Genomic DNA, 17,896 nt, shown 5'->3' with positions numbered 1-17,896 from the left:
TAAAAAAAAGAAACGATTTTCCCGAATGGAGAAGGAACCGAAAGTCTGACGGGTGAGGATGTGAATAATAATCATTAAGATTCAAAATATTAAAAGATTAAAATGTAACTGCCTGAGTGCATGTGCAGGAGGGGAATTCCCCCAGAGTGCAGCGCGCGGGACGCCGTCTCCCCTGGCAACGCAAGATGGCCGCCGGCCGTCTCCCCTGGCAACGCAAAAGAGCCGCTGTCGTCTCCCCTGGCAATGCAAGATGGCCGCTGGCCGTCTCCCTTGGCAACGCAAGATGGCCGCTGGCCGTCTCCCTTGGCAACACAAGATGGCCGCCGCCGGCAGTGGGTGTGAGTGTGGCGCAGGCGCAGTGAGGTCTGCCTGCAGCCCATTGTCCAGATTGCCCCCGAGTGGATGTGGTGGGGATGGTGCAGCAGATGGAGCAACAATCCCAGTTTCAATGGGGGGAGAGAAGCTGCAATGCTGCTCCCTGTTGTTCACTCCTCTCCCCAGTCTCAGCATTGCAGAGTGTTTAAACAAGAGGGTGCATTGTCACAGCAGCACCCAGACCTGCAGTTTAAGTTTATTTATCAGTGTCACTAATAAGTAGGCTTACATTAACACTGCAATGTCGCCACATTCCTGTTCGGAAACACTGACGGAGAATTTAGCATGGCCAATGCGTTGGACTTTTGGAGGAAACCAGAGCATCTGGAGGAAACCCATGCAGACATGGGGAGAATGTGCAAACTCCACACAGACAGTGACCCAAGCCGGGAATCGAATTCGGGATCCTAGCGCTGAGAGGCAGCAATGCTAACCACCGTGCCACTGTGTTGCAACACTCTCCCCCAGATATCAAACTACACCCCCCCCCCCCCACCGACTAAAATCATAAAATCCCGACAGTGCATCAAGTCTATGTCAACAGAACATTTTACCCGATTCCCGTAACCCCACAATACTCTGTAATCCCCATAACCTTCACATCTTTGGACATTAAGGGAGAATTTAGCATGGTCAATCCACCTAACCTGTCCATCTTTCAGACCCCACAGATATTCTGGTCACCCTATTATAGAAAGGATATTATTAAACTAGAAAGAGTGCAGAAAAGATTTACTAGGATGTTACCGGGACTTGATGGATTGAGTTATAAGGAGAAGCTGGATAGACTGTGACTTTTTTCACTGGAGCATTGGAGGCTGAGCGGTGATCTTATAGAGTTCTGTAAAATAACGAGGGGCACAGGTCAGCTCGATAGTCAATATCTTTTCCCAAAGGTAGGGGAGTCTAAAACTAGAGGGCTTGGATTCAGATGGGAGGGGAAAGATACAAAAGTGTCCAGGGGAGCATTTTTTTATTTCACACAGAGGGTGGTGAGTGTCTGGAACAAGCTGCCAGATGCAGTCATAGAGATGGGTACAATTTTGTCTTTTAAAATGCATTTAGGCAGTTACATGGGTGAGATGGGTATAGAGGGATATGGGCCAAATACAAGCAATTGGGATTAGCTTAGGGGTTTTTAAAAAGGGCAGCAAGGAGTAGTTGGGCTGAAGGGCCTGTCTCCATGCTGTAAACCTCTATGACTCTATATGGGAGGAACATGAAAACCCCACACAGACAATGACCCGAGGCTGGAATTGAACACGGGTCCTTGGCACTAGGAGGCTGCAGTGCTAACCACTGTGCTAATGTGCTACCACTCAGGCAAATGTATTTGGGGGGAGCTCAGGACAGGTGGGGGGTTGGGGGGGGGGTGATGATTTCTAGCTCACTTTGATGAGGGGAGGGCTGGAAATCAGTAAAAAAAAAATCAGCTTCGCATCAACATTTTCCCTCATTCCTGCTCTTGTTACTAATTAAAAACCAGCTCACTCTTCCATTCTGCCCACCAATGGGGCTAACAGAAAGCAGGGGAAAGGTTGTGGCACAGAAAGAGGCCATTCAGCCCATCACACCTTCACCAGCTTGGGAAATAAAGACTAGCTCTTCATTATAACCCCAGTTTCCAGCGATCCAGCCCCTAGCCCCCCTTACTACAGGTTCCAGCATTTCAGCTATAGATCTGTGTGCGAGGTGAGTGAGCCGAGAGATTTCTGTCTGAACCATCAGTTTAGGCAGCAAATTCCAGATACCCACCATCCCTTGAATGAGAACCCTTTTCCTAATGCCCCCTCTAATCCTTCCACCAATCACTTTATATCTGTGCAGCCCCCACTAACCCCCCTCCCACCCCCCCGTCCCCACCCACCCACAATAAGTGACCTCTGCTCAGGGGAAACAGGCCTTTTCTATCCGCCCTGTCTTGGCTCCCTCATAATTTTGGACACCTCAGTTCAGTCTCCCTCAGCCTCCTCTGCTCTGAGGAAAACAAACATTGCCAATCCAGTCTTTCCTCATCACCACAATTCCCCAGCCCTGGAAACACTTTTGTAAATCCAAATGGTTATCCAATCTGACTAAACTGTCCATTTAACATTGTCTCATCTCCAACTGTGAACAACCACCAGATACTGGCACCACTGTGGCTCACTGGTTCGCACTGCTGCCTCAAAGGGACTTGTTTCAATTCTGGCCTCGTGTGACTGTGTGGAGTTTGCATGTTCTCCCCATGTCTGTGTGGGTTTTCTCTGGGTCCTCCGGTTTCCTCCCACTGTTTAAAGATGTGTGGGATAGGTTGATTGGTCATGCTTTAGTGACAGGGGGAGTTGCAGGGTAAATGTGTGGGATACGGGGACAGGGCATGGATGGGATTGTGGTTAGTGCAGACTTGATGGACTGAATGGCCTCCCCCTGTACTGTAGGGATTTTACACACAAATGAGAAACAGAGACTTTGCAAATGTTGGGATACTGATTCAGAAATCAATGGGATATTTGTTGACATGTTCAGGTCAATCTCAATGATGGTCATTGTCCAGGTCTACATTAAAACAATGGTGCAGTCCAAGGTTAAAAGTCATTTATCCTGAAATTGGACATTGTCACTGACTCCCAATATAACCAAGAGATGCAAACTCACACCACACCCTGGTGTGGTGAAGGAGACACCTCTCAGTTATTACAATCTGGAGCCTTGTATCAGTAATCTCTGTCCTAAGCCTCTCTCAGTTATTACAATCAGGGTCTTATATCAGTAATCTCTGCCCTAAACCCCTCTCAGTTATTACAATCTGGACCTTGTATCAGTAATCTCTGCCCTAAACCTCTCTCAGTTATTACAATTTGGGCCTTGTATCAGTAATCTCTGCCCTAAACATCTCTCAGTTAGTACAATCTGGAGCCTTGTATCAGTAATCTCTGTCCTATGCCTCTCTCAGTTATTGCAATCAGGGTCTTATATCAGTAATCTCTGCCCTAAACCCCTCTCAGTTATTACAACCCAGGCCTTGTATCAGTAATCTCTGCCCTAAACCTCTCTCAGTTATTACAATCCGGGCCTTGTATCAGTAATCTCTGCCCTAAAACTCTCTCAGTTGTTACAATCTGGGCCTTGTATCAGTAATCTAGTATCAGTATTCTTTGCTGTAAACCTCTCTCAGTTATTACAATCTGGGCCTTGTATCAGTAAACTCTGCCCTAGACTTCCCTCAGTTATTACAATCTGAACCTTGTATCAGTAATCTCTGCCCTAAACCCCTCTCAGTTATTACAATCTGGGCACTGTATCAGTAATCTCTGCCCTAAACCTCTCTCAATTATTACAATCTGGGCCTTGTATCAGTAATCTCTGCCCTAAAACTCTCTCAGTTATTACAATCTGGGCCTTGTATCAGTAATCTCTGCACTCAACCTCTCTCAGTTATTGCAGTCTGAGCCTAGTATCAATATTCTTTGTTGTAAACCTCTCTCAGTTATTACAATCTGGGCCTTGTATCAGTAACCACTGCTCTAAACCTCTCTCAGTTATTACAATGTTGGCCGTGAGTCAGTAACCTCTACCCTAAAACTCTCTCAGGTCTTATAATCTGGGTCTTGTATCAGTAAACTCTGCCCTAAACCTCTCTCAGTTATTGCAATCTCGACCTTAAGCAGAGGACACAGAGATTTAATATAACTGAAAACAGAATTGAAGGGGGTGAAAAGGAGATTTTTTTTACACAATCATATGATCTGGAATGCACAACCTGACAGGTGCTAGAAGCAGGTTTAATAATGAGTTTAAAAGGAAATTGGATAAATATTGACTGAGTTATTGTGAATTGGATTAATGAAATAGTTCACTCATCTTGGTGGCATTTTGAATGTTTCCCCCGTAAGGTTTTAATATTTGATCTTTTCAGTCACAATGTGTCTGAAACAGAAGATTAAACCATTGGGTTTGATGAGCTGTCAGATCTGTTTCCTATGTGTCTGTGTAACTTGAGAACTGCAGATGACCATGAGAAGGAACTGATTATTTTCAGTTCCTCTAACAGATGTACCTCAGATATCAGAAATCTCATGCCCTCATTATTCTCGCCACAAATATAACAGCTCTCAGTCAGGCTGAGTCAGTCACATGTATCTCTGTTATGACGTTTCCACTTCTATTTTATCACTCACTTCCCAGTGACACTGACCATAACACAGACACTTTAAAATATCATTGCTCCCTTACATCTTGTCGTCCTATTGTAATTGGATGCTTGTTGGGCCTCTTGTCTCCCTTAAGGTCAGATTACCTGCAGTTCAAATGACCTCGGAGACACTGAAACCGACCTTTGTGATTATTATTATCCAGTCAGCCCCAGGAGCTGCAGTTGTAAAATACATTAAGAAGTCTCACAACACCAGGTTTAAGTCCAGACAGTTTATTTGATAGTAAACTTGTGGGATTACTATCAAGTAAACTGGTTGAACTTAAACATGGTGTTGTGAGACTTCTTACTGTGTTTACCCCAGTCCAACGCCGGCATCTCTATGTCATGACAACCATCGACGTTGTAAAATACAGCAGAATTGGAATAACAGACAGGTTATTGTCTGATACTGGCAGTAGCAGAGTCACACACGCTGGAATTTAAATACATTATATCCGTAGACCATGACTATCTCACAATATCAAATGAAACCTAAACTTTGGTTATGGTGCACTGGATACTGACTGTATTATCATTACATTGGATCTAATGTTGTGTTCACTAACATACTGCAATGTGACTCTTATTATGTGAACAAACACTGTTTATGTTACACTCAGAGTCAGTCAGTGTTTTGCTGGGCTTTCTCTGTGCTCCATCTCCACTCTGATTGGACTGGAGCCTGTGTGTGTCATTGGTACACTGAGACTCTGTTATTATTGGACAAGCAGCAAGTCACTGTCACAATGCCCGGCTGATCGACGGCGACGCGAACCAATGGGAAGAGGCGGCGGTGCTGGAGGACTGAACGGGAGCGCTCGGTCCTCCAACCAATAGGAGCGAAAGAGGGGCGGGCCCAGCTCTGATTGGAGCATGCGCAGTGTGAGTAATGGCGGTGGAAAGCCGGTTTTGTTTTGGGCTGGGAAATCTGTTAGAGGTGATTGGCGGTACGGAGAGAGCAATGGATCGCCCAGGTGGGTGAAAACGCTGCGTAAGCATGTGGTGTAAGTAGCAAATCGCGGAAGAGGTCTTCTCGGACCCAGTTTGTTCCGAGCGGGGCCGCAGCTCCTCAGGTTCGTCCCGGGTTAACGTTCGCCATCTTTATTTGGGGCAATATGCTACGGTGCGCACGCGCGGTCGCCATGTTTGTAGAGGGCAATGATGTCATTGAGTGGGAGGAGTTTGTTCCCCATTGTTCAGAATGGAGACAACTTGTCCATCAAACTGCATCAACCCTCTGAGTCCCAATGTCTCATTGATGAGGCAGAGCGGTGACAGAGAAGGAAAAATAAAGGGAAATAAAAACAGAAAATGCTGGAAAATCTCAGCAGATCTGACAGCATCTGTGGAGAGAGAATAGAACGCTCTCTCCACTCACATTGTCTGTACCTTTAAGACTTGATTACCTGTAAAAATTGGCATTCCAATCATTATTTTGTGAATTGAGTTTGTGTCTTTCTATGCCTTGTTTGTGAACAGAACTCCCACTCACCTGACAAAGAAGCATCGCTCCGAAAGCTCGTGGATTTTGCTATCAAATAAACCCATTGGACTTTAATCTGGTGTACTGAGACTTCTTACTGTGTTTACCCTAGTCCAACACCGCCATCTCCACGTCAGAGAGAATAGAACCAACGTTTCGAGACTGAATGACCCTTAAAGCTTGTACATGTGTACAAAGAGCATGTAAACTTCAACACCTCCATGTACCTTTGTACACCTCTATCAATCTACTTTGCTCCAAGGAAAACAACCCCGATTTATCTTAAAAGAAAGACACTGCAACAAGGTAAAAGTGAAGGTAAGAGGTTTATAAATTTTCTTAAATAATTGGTACTCGAAATGTCAGCCTGTGGGGTTAAGTGCTGCACTTGTGAGATGTGGGAGATCTGTGATGCTTCCAGTGTCACAGATGACTACGTCTACAGGAAGTGCACCCAATTGCAGCTCCTTACGGACCACATGGATAGGTTGGAGCAGCAGTTGGATGCATTTCGGAGCATGAAGGTGGTGGAAAGTGTCACAGTTAGGAGCTTTAGAGACATGGTCACACTCAAGGTGCAGGCAGATAAATGCATGACTGCTCGAAGGGGCAGGCAGTCAGTACAGGAATCCCCTGTGGTCGTCTCCTTCTCTAACAAATATACCGTTTGGATACTATTGGGAGGGGGTATAGCTTATCAGGGGATAAATAGAGCAGCCAGAGACCTGGCACCACGGCTGGCTTTGTTGTTAGGCAGGGAGGTACAAAGACCACTAGAACAATAATTACAAGGGGCTCTATACTTAGGGGTGCAGATAGGTGCTTCTGTGGATATGAAAGAGACTCCAGGATGTTGTGTTGCCTCCCTGATGTCAGGGTCCAGGAAGTCTCTAAAAGGGCGGAAAGCATTCTGAAACGAGAGGGTGAACAGCCAGTGGTCATGGTACATATTGGTACAAAGGTAGGACGAGGTCCTACAACAGCAGTTAAGGGAGTTAGGTAGAAAGTTAAAAAGCAAGACCTCTTCGGTTGTAATCACAGGATTGCTCCCTGTGCCACCTATCCACTGTTATCCCTTTAAGTAACTCTCCCTAATTTATCAAGGCCAACTCACGCCATTCGTCAGCCCACTGGCCCAATTGATCAAGATCTCATTGCAATCCTAGATAACCTTCACTGTCCACTATGCCAGCAATCTTGGTGTCATCTGCAAACTTACTAACCATGCCTCCTATATTCTCATCCAAATAATTAATATAAATGACAAATATCAGTGGACCCAACACTGATCCCTGAGGCACACTGCTGGTCACAGAGTTCCAATCTGAGAAACAACATCCACTCTCTGGCTTCTGTCATCAAGCCAATTTTGTATCCATTTAGCTACCTTATTGTGGATCCCGTAAGATTTAACCTTGTGCAACAACCTCCCATGCGGTACCTTGTCAAATGCCTTGCTAAAGTCCTTTTAATCTGTACAGATGATGCCAGATCTGCTGAGATTTTCCAGAATTTTCTCTTTTGGCTTGCTAAAGTCCAGGTTGACAACGTCAACTGCATTGCCCTCATCAACTTTCTTGGTTACCCCTTCAAAAAACTCAATCAAATCTGTGAGACACTCACAAAGCCATGCTGACTGTCCCTAATCAGTCCCTGCATTTTTAAATGCCTGTGGATCCTGTCTCAAAATATCTTCTAACAGCTTACCCACTACAGATGAAAGGCTCACCGGCCTGTAGTTCCCAGGCTTTTCCCTGCAGCCCTTTTTAAACAAAGGCACAACATTTGCCACCCTCCAATCATCAGGCACCTCGCCTATGATTATCGATGATCCAAATATCATTGCTAGGGGACCCACAATTTCCTCCCTAGCCTCCCACAATGTCCTGGGATACTCTTCATCACGTCCAGGGGATTTATCTATCTTGATGTGCTTTAAGCCATCCAGCACCTCCTTCTTTGTTATATGTACACTCCTCAAGACATCACTATTTATTTCCTCAAGTTCCCTAACATCCGTGCACAGTGTCAGCTATTTCTGTACTATAGTGGTTATCATGTTCGCTTCCCACACAGTAAGTCCTCGGTTCAAAACCGAGTAAAAAAAAAAAAAATTCTTCTTGTAATTATAGGCCAGTTAGTCTTACTTCAGTGGTCGGTAAGTTAATGGAAAAGGTCCTGAGGGATAGCATTTATGACCACTTGGAAAGATGGAGCTTAATCTGGGATGGTCAGCATGGATTCATGAGGGCTAAGTCTTGCCTCACAAATTTGATTGAATTCTTTGAGGAGGTAACTAAGTGTGTGGATGAAGGTAGAGCATTTGATGTTGTATACATGGATTTTAGTACAGCATTTGATAAGGTTCCCCATGGTAGGCTCATGAAGAAAATAGGGAGGTGTGGGATAGAAGGAAATTTGCCAGTTGGATAAGTAACTGGCTATCTCATAGAAGACAGAGGGTGGTGGTGGAGGGAAAATTTTCAGACTGGAGGCCAGTTACCAGCTCTGTACCACAGGGATCACTGCTGGGTCCTCTGCTATTTGTGACTTTTATCGATGAGTTGGAAGAGGGGGCTAAAGGGGGGGTTAGTAAATTTGCTGATGATACCATGATTGGTGGAGTAGTGGATGAGGTGCAGGGCTCTTATAGGCTGCAAAGAGACATTGATAGGATGCAGAGCTGGGCTGAGGTGCAAAGTGATTCATTTTGGTAGGACAAACTTGAATGCGGATTACAGAGTCAACAGCAGGGTTCTGAGGAATATGGAGGAACAAAGAGATCTTGGGGTTCATATCCACAGATCTCTGAAGGTTGCCACTCAAGTGGATAGAGCTGTGAAGAAGGCCTATAGTGTGTTAGTGTTTATTAACAGGGGGTTTGAGTTTAAGAGCAGTGGGGTTATGCTGCAACTATACAGGACCTTGGTAAGACCACATTTGGAATATTGTGTTCAATTTTGGTCACCTCACTATAAGAAGGATGTGGAAACATTTGAGAGAGTGCAGAGGAGATTTACCAGGAAGCTGCCTGCTTTGGGGGATAGGTCTTATGAGGAAAGGTTGAGGGAGCTGGGGCTTTTCTCCTTAAAGCGGAGGAGGATGAGAGACGACTTAATAGAAGTTTATAAGATCCTGTAAGAGGGATTTACAGAAATAATCAGTGTCAGTACAGGATAGAAATTCAGAACAGGTAATTGTAATTTCTATGGAACACTCTTTTCCCTCTCATTCCCCAAAAGTTGTAAATCTCTATCCCACACACTCTCCCTCCATTCTCACTCTGCTGTATCTAATATTCACCCTCCCAATTCTCCTGAAGGTGCTGATTGACAGATCCACGCTTCCTGTCCTGGAGGCACATAGCTGAAAATCTCCATACAGGCTGTCATACAGATATACATCTATATGACTGGACTAAAAATGTGTGGAATATATAGACTGGATCCACTTCCTTTCCCTTCAGGTGCTGCAAGTCCCCAATTTCCCCCAGAATGAGAAAAGAAATGGAAAGTGGAAAACATTGATTTCCTCCCAGATGTTCCCACCCAGATAGGTTGCATGGTAGCACAGTGTTTTAGCATTGCTGCTTCACAGCTCCAGGGATCTGGGTTTGATTCCCGGCTTGGGTCACTGTCCATGTGGAGTTTGCACAGTCTCCTTGTGTCTGCATGGGTTTCCTTTGGGTGCTCCTGTTTCCTCCCACAGTCCAAAGATGTGCAGGTTAGGTTGATTGGCCATGCTATCAATTGCCCCTTCGAGTCCTGAGATGCATAGGTTAGAGGGATTAGCGGGTAAATATGTAGGGATAAAGGGGTAGGGCCTGGGTGGGATTGTGGTGAGTGCAGACTCGATGGGCCGAAGGGCCTCTTTCTGCACTAAAGGGATTCTATGATCGTTTGTTGCACAGAGGAAGCTTTACCCTGAAGCTCATTGGCTAACATCCGCATTGTGATGTCACATTGGAGCCCGAATTTAATCAGCCAATAGGAATCACTGCCCCGCGGTGATGTCTCCGGATTCCAGTGCGCAGGCGCGCGGACCCGGGAGCCCCGCCCCCACCCACTGCTCCCCTCCCCCTCCCGGGAGCCCTGCCCCGCCCCCACCCGCTGCTCCCCTCCCCCTCCTGGGAGCCCCGCCCCCACCCGCTGCTCCCCTCCCCCTCCCGGGAGCCCCGCCCCCACCCATTGTTCCAGTCTCCTACCCGGGAGCCCCGCCCCCACCCACTGCTCCCCTCCCCCTCCCGGGAGCCCCGCCCCCACCCACTGCTCCCCTCCCCCTCCCGGGAGCCCCGCCCCCACCCACTGCTCCCCTCCCCCTCCCGGGAGCCCTGCCCCCACCCACTGCACCCCTCCCCCTCCCGGGAGCCCCGCCCCCACCCGCTGCTCCCCTCCCCCTCCTGGGACCCCCGCCCCCACCCATTGTTCCCCTGCCCCTGCCCCTCCTTGAGCCAAGGTTTCCAGACAAGCGGCTGGCGGCTCCGGCCAGAGCGAGAAGCCGCTCGGTGATCTCCCCCTCCCCCCGGCCCAGGAGTGCACATGTCCAAGGGAGAGGGGAACCTGTGCATGTGCAGGGCTGTGTCCACCTCTTCCGTCACCAGCAAGCTTAGATGGGAGAGTTGGAGGACTGGAAGAACTCTGGTCCTCCAGCCAATCACGGGCTTTGTGTGAGTGAAGATTGAGCTTCAGAAAATCTAAAACTTGCTCCTGTCTCCAACATTTGTGAGTAAAACACTTTCCTTCCCCCACCCCCTTTCCATTTCTTATTATTTCTAGTTCTGTAATATATTACTGTAGCCATTTTATATATTTCCAGTCATAAACTCATTGCAGCACAGGAGTCTATTGGGCAACTCGAGTCATGGAATCCCTACAGTGCAGAAGGAGGCCTTTCGGCCCATCAAGTCTGCACTGACTCTTCAACAGAGCCTTCTTCAGAGACTCTCTCCCTGCAGTATGACAGATTTATCCTGCTAATCCCCCAACCCACACATCCTGGGACACTAAGTGGCAATTGAGTAGGGCTAATCAACCTAACCTGTACATCTTATGGACAGTAAGAAGTCTCACAATACCAGGTTAAAGTCTAACAGGTTTATTTGTTACCAGGAGCTTTCGGAGCACTGCTCCTTCAGGGGAGTGGCCACTCACCTGATGAACCTGGTGTTGTTGTGCCCACCACTGTCCACCTTCGACATCTCCACATCATCTTATAGACTGCAGATTGATTCTCTGCAGAACGAACCAATTAGTCCTTTTCTATCTCTCTATCAATATTCCTCTGCAAGTTTTATTTCCTTCAAGTGCCCACCCAATTTCATTTTGAAATGATTGAACATCTTCTGTTCCACCATCCTCATAGGCAGCGAGTTCTAGATATGTGCTCTCCCTACCTAGATATAAATCTTCCTCACATCCCCATTCTACCACATCTCAGTTAATAATTACACTTTTATCCAGTATTATAGACATCTGTCTGACAACCTGCATGGAGATTTTCAGCTCTCTGTATCCAGGACAGGAAGCAGTGAGAGTGGATCTGTCAATCAGACTCAATCAGCACCTTCAGGAGAATTGGGAGGGTGAATATTAGATACAGCAGAGTGAGAATGGAGGGAGAGTGTGTGGGATGGAGATTCACAGCTTTTAGGAAATGAGAGAGGAAAGAATGCTCTATAGAAACTAGAATTGTCTGTTCTGAATTTCTATGACACAGATGACTTTTGTAAATTTGTTTTATAGGGGAACAGAAGGTGAGGATTTGTATACAGAAATCTCAAACCAAACATCACATCAAGATCTGACAGAGTCACTCAATTCATCGGGACTTCAATGTCATCGACCTTTGGATCTAGAAGGAGAAATGTTTCTCTGTTCTGTCTGCTTCAGGAGATTTTAAGCAACAGTGTGACTGGAAAAGCAGCGAGATGCACAAACACAGCTGAGTCAGAGTGTTCCAGTGCACTGAGTGTGGAAAGAGCTTTAACCAGTTACACAGCCTGAAAATACATCTCAGCGTTCACAGCGGGGAGAGACTGTACCCGTGATCTGTGTGAGATTTAACTGTTTAACCTGGAGAGTCGGAAGGACACCAGCACCATGGAGAAACAGTGGAAATGTGGGGACTGTGGGAGAGGATTCAGTTTTCCATCTCAGCTGGAAATTCATCGGCACGGTCACTCTGGGGAGAGGCCGTTCACCTGCTCTGTGTGTGGGAAGGGATACACTGAGTTAATTGATTTGCAGAGACACCAGCGAGTTCACAGTGGGGAGAGGCCGTTCACCTGCTCTGAGTGTGGGAAAGGATTCACTCGGTTATCCAGTCTGCAGAGACACCATTGATTTCACACTGGAGAGAGACCTTTCATCTGCTCTGTGCGTGGGAAGGGATTCACTCAGTTAATTGATTTGCAGAGCCATCAGCGAGTTCACACTGGGGAGAGGCCGTTCACTTGCTCTGTGTGTGGGAAGGGTTTCAGTGTGGCATCAGGTCTGCGGAGACACCAGTTAGTTCACACTGGGGAGAGGCCATTCACTTGCTCTGTGTGTGGGAAGGGTTTCAGTCAGTTGCCCTACTTGCAGAGGCACAATGTCACTCACACCCAGGAGAGACCCTTTAAATGCTCTGACTGTGGGAGGGATTTCAAAAGCTCTCAGCTAATGATGTCCCACCAGCGCATTCACACTGAGGAGAGACCGTTCAGCTGCTCTCACTGCACAAAGAGATTCAGATCATCATCTGCCCTGCGGACACACCAGCGAGTTCACACTGGGGAGAGACCGTTCACCTGCACTGTGTGTGGGACGGGATTCACTCAGTCATCCCGACTGCAGAAACACCAGCGAGTTCACACTGGGGAGAGACCGTTCACCTGCACCGTGTGTGGGATGGGATTCACTCAGTCATCCCGACTGCAGAAACACCAGCGAGTTCACAAGGCAGAGAGTCATACAGTACAGAAGAGGCCTTTCAGCCCATCGAGTCTGCACTAAATTTACATTAATCCATTTTCCAGCACTTCGCTGATAGAGTTTGAACTGTCAAAACATTCCAGTGCTCATCCATGAGCTTTTTAAAGGTTGTGACACTTCCTGCCTCTACTACCCTCCCAGACAGTGAATTCCAGACTCCCACCACCCTCTGGGTGAAAACATTTTTCCTCAAATCCCCCAAAACCTCCTGTCCCTCACCTTAAAATGATGCCACCTCGTTACTGACCCTTCAACAACGGGGAACAGCTGCTTTCAATCCACCCTGTCCATACCCCTCATAATCTCATACACCTCAATCATGTCCCCCCTCAGCCTTCTCTGCTCTAAAGAGAACAATTCAAGCCGATCGAGTCTCTCCTTATAGCTCAGCTGCTCCATCCCAGGCAACATCCTGGTGAACCTCCTGTGAACCCCCTCCAGTGCAATCACATCCTTACTACAGCGAGAGAATCAGTACGAGTGCAAACTGGGATCAAACAGGGCTGCATCATCGCGCCAACCTTCATCCCCACCTTCCCCACAGCAACACTCCACCCCAGCACCATGAAGCTTCCCGCTGGAGTCGAGCTCATCTACTGGACCAGTGGGAAGCTTTCAATGTCCCACCCCTCCAGGCCAGAACCAAGACCAGCCCAATCTCAGTCATCGGGCTGCAGTACGCAGACTCTGGGGGTGGGACGGGGGGATGCTAAGTAATGGACTTGGGTATTATCACCAGAACATTAATCCAGAAACTCAGCTAATGTTCTGGAGACCCGAGTTCGAATCCCGCCACGGCAGGTGGTGGAATTTGAATTCAGTAAAAAAAAAAGAACCTACTGATGACCATGAAACCATTGACTGTCAGGAAAAAAAACCCATCTGATTCACCAATGTCCTTTAGGGAAGGAAATCTGCCGTCCTTACCTGGTCTGGCCTATGTGTGACTCCAGAGCCACCGTGATGTGGTTAACTCTCAAATGTCCTCTGGCAACTAGGGATGGGCAATAAATGTGGGCCAGCCAGCGATGCCCATATCCCACAAATGAATTTTAAAAATGCCTATTTGATTTGATTTATTGTCACATACGCTATACAGAGCATATCGTACAAAGGGAAGGAGAGAGTGCAGAATGTTAGTCATAGGTTGTATGCATTAGGTCCACTCAAAAGTCTGATGGCAGCATGCAAGAAGCTGTTTTTGAGTGGATTGGTACATGTTCTCAGACTTTTGTATCTTTTTCTCAATGGAAGAAGGTGGAAGAGAGAATGTCCAGTGTGCACGGGGTCCTTAATTATGATGGCTGATTTTCGAGGCAGTGGGAAGTGTAGACAGTGTCAGTGAGTGGGAGGCTGGTTTGAGTGAGGGACTGGACTTTGTTCACGATCTGAGTGTGTCTGTGCGCACAGTCAGAGGTTGATCTAGGGGATTTTCAGTGTAACTGGATGGTAGGGTCAGTGTAAGCCTACTTGTGACACCAGTAAACAAGCTTAAACATATCTACAAACTACTGTTGATGCATTCACTGAGGCATGTGAGAGAATGGGCCTCAGACTAAACATCCAGGAGACAAAGGTTCTCTCCCAGTCCACTCCTACTCCCCCTCCCAACCATGGTGAGCCCCTGGACAATGTGGATCATTACCCACACTTTGGGAGCCTCTTCTCAGCACAGGCAGACATCGGCGATGAAATTCAGCAATGACTCCAGTGTGCCAGTGCAGGCTTCAGATGCCTGAGGAACAGAGTGTTCAAAGCCCGAGACCTCAAATCCAGCACCGAGCTCATGGTGTACAGAGTAGCTGTAGTTTCTGCCCTACTGTATCCATCAGAAACATGGACAGTGAACAGCAGATACCTCAAATCCCTGGAGAGATGTCACCAAAGTCGCCTCCACAAAATCCTCTGGCAGGATAGGCATACCAATGTGAGTGCCCTCTCCTGGGCCAATATCCCCAGTAGTGAGGCACTGATCACACTAGACCAGCTGCGATGGGCAGGACAAATTATCCTCACGCCCCACACAAGACTCCCCCAACAAGTGCTGTACTCCGAGCTCCGCAATGGAAAGCTGTTGGAGAAAATTCCTAAAGTTTGAGAAATTTTAAACCATTAGGCATTTCAGACACTACCAGCATTGAGTTAAATGACTTAGAAGCTAACAAGGGAACAGTCTACATGTGCAAATGCAGTAAGAGATTTAATCAATTAATTCTGATTTACTTGTAATTCAGATTTAAACAAGTAATTCTGATTTAAAATAGGATTTTCTGATTTTAAAATGGATATTAGCTGTATTTTAAAAGCAATTGTAACCTTTAGCCAAAGGCAGGCTGCTGCAAGGCATGATGGTACAGGGATACTTACAGACAGGCTACATTCTTCAGAAGAATGAAACCACAGAATTTGCCAACATTTGCCAGTGAAGTTTCTAATAGAAAGGTTTTCAAGGCAGCTTCATGAATAGGATCTATTCACACTGTCCAGATAAGACAATGCCTTCTCAGGCATGAAAATTTGCATTTGTCTGGTTGGCCAGTGGCAGAGTACGAGCCGGTGGGAACAGTAATTTTGATCTTTATAGCTAAGCATCTGGGGTTGCTGAGCAATAGGGGAAGGATGTCAGCAATAGGGAGAGGAAGTGTCCGGATTCTACGGATAAATCAAATCCCATTGTGTCAGAGGATAAAATGCAATTGGCTAAAGTATATGACATATGTAATTAACGATATTTTGTGTTAAAAATGATTGGTTCGTACCTAATGAAAGGTGGGAGAATTTGACATGAAGAACGCATAATTGATCTATCAAAAGCATTTTATGTCAGAGTTATTGCAGAGATCAGGATGCTTCTCTTCTAGAGAGGTATTACACTGTCCAATAATGTTTCCCTTCGATCATTGGTCAAGTAAAAGATAAGTCTTTAAACTGGGACACTGGTTTTCGTGAGTCTTTGTATTGTCTGAAGGTTTTGGCAATACCTGGCCTCCAGTGGTAATGTACCCAGTGTGTTGGGGGCAATGAACTCAGAAGAATCATTCAACATTCAAGGATTCAATCAACAAACAGTTTATTGAGTTACCATTACCACCTGTTAGATTTTTGTTCTTTATCTGGGGTTGAAGTGACAACGAGATAATTCTCAGTTATTCCAAATTCCTCCAGGATACATTTAAAATTTCCAGATTTAACTGGTTCGAATAAATCCACAATTATAAACTAAAATAGACACAAGTTTCCGAGTGATTCAAAAACAAATCAACTGACTGCTGAAAGGGTTAACTTTTGTACAGAGCCTAAAGGGATGGGGAGTGAGCAGAAAAAACTTGGCTCGCAATTACGGCACTTTACATGATTTAAAAAAAAACTTTTCTAAAACAAACTTGATTTTAAACTTCATCCATTCATTTTTTGTTACATTCTTCAACCTAATTATTGTAATTTGATCAGTTATAGTGAGGAATGGGTAACTTTTGTGCTTTATAAACTGATTCACTCATTTTGTTAATTCTACATGGGCTTGGAGAATCAGAAGCCAGACTTCTTCATTCTTATCCTTATTTTCCTCTCCCACCACTCCCTCTGTTTTGCGGGAGGGTCGTGGGGATTCCAAATCTCATTTTATCATAAAAGTGAAATACTGCGGATGCTGGAAAATCTCAGCAGGTCTGACAGCATCTGTGGAGAAAGAATAGAATCAATGTCTCAAGTCTGGATGACCCTTTATCAGAGCTCTAATGAAGTGTCATCCAGACTCGAAATGGCTCTATTCTCGAACCATTTTATCAATAGGTTTCGTGTTCTTAGTTTCCAAATGGCAGGTAAGAGACCTGTCTGGTACCCACTCGAGCTCTGATTATTCTTTGGCCATGATGGGGTAAGATTATATCCATTCGGATCTACTCTGAGGGTCTGCTTTTCAGTCCAGTGCTACTTGGAATATACCGTCACTTCACTGACTATCGGGTCACAAATCAGTCACAGTTTCTGAGCACAAATTTAGGATAAATTAATTTAAACAATGCCTGAGAACACTTCTTAATTTCTTAATCAACTACCTACCACTGTTTGTTGATTGGTCAGACCCCCCTTTTTACAGATTCGGGTATCTCAACCGCTGAACACCAGCTGGTCCTGGGATAAGTTTAATTCCAACTCATTCCCAGTAAATATTCTCACCAGGTCCTCCCTGGGGGCCCTGCTAAGCAGCTTTAATGGTCAGTAATTACAGAAACTGAGCTGTCACAGGAATGTGGTCAGGACAGTCCAGTCCCATAATGCCTCACATTCAATCTGCACTCCTTCCATTATAACAGAATATGTGTCTGTATGTAGCTGCCTCGGCCATGGTCAACCCCAACACTGCCTTCCTGAACTGCTACAATGCCTGTAAATACACCCACAGTGCTGTTAGGGAGTGATTTCCAGCTACACGTTCCAGACTTTCACTCACTGTAGGTGGTTAACAGATTGATATATTCCATTCAACCACACCCAAGCTGAGTTATCCCAGTTTCATTATTGTCCAGAATAATATATTCACAATATCTTTAAAACAGGAATTAAACATTCCCATTTGATTTCAGGTACTAACATATTCTGTTAGTTTGTTCTTTATTGTCGATGTCAGGCTGGGGTTGTTCCCCTTGGAGCAAAGGAGGTTGAGGGGAGATTTGAACAAGGTGGACAAGATTCTGACAGGTTTAGATAAGGTGGACAAAGAAAAGCTGTTCCCATTCGCTGATGGGACAGGGACGAGGGGGACAGAGATTTAAAGTTTTGGGTCAGAGATGTAGGGGGAGGAATGTGAGGAAGAATATTTCGATGCAGCGAATGGTAATGACCTGGAACTCGCTGCCTCCGAGGGTGGAGCAAATGGACACACTAAAC

At 46.0% G+C, this 17,896-nt stretch overlaps 1 protein-coding gene and 1 long non-coding RNA gene across 2 annotated transcripts in view; one reads left to right on the top strand and one right to left on the bottom strand.

The window, feature by feature from the left end:
- LOC145362417 (uncharacterized) overlaps positions 1–17,896 on the bottom strand; it is a 1,142,232-nt gene that overhangs the window by 1,075,352 nt on the left and 48,984 nt on the right. The gene's annotated exons all lie outside the window — the stretch shown is intronic.
- On the top strand, positions 5,451–11,795 carry LOC145362589 (uncharacterized). Its single transcript, XR_013890010.1, has 3 exons — positions 5,451–5,526; positions 6,032–6,353; positions 11,777–11,795. It is a non-coding gene; the product is annotated as an uncharacterized LOC145362589 (long non-coding RNA).

The sequence above is a fragment of the Carcharhinus amblyrhynchos genome, unplaced genomic scaffold (assembly GCF_965287045.1).
Source record: "Carcharhinus amblyrhynchos unplaced genomic scaffold, sCarAmb.v2.hapA scaffold_38, whole genome shotgun sequence".
In the NCBI taxonomy this organism is placed as follows: Eukaryota; Metazoa; Chordata; class Chondrichthyes; order Carcharhiniformes; family Carcharhinidae; genus Carcharhinus; species Carcharhinus amblyrhynchos.
Note: the sequence above shows the minus strand (reverse complement) of the source record. Positions and strands in the feature narration are given on the sequence as shown.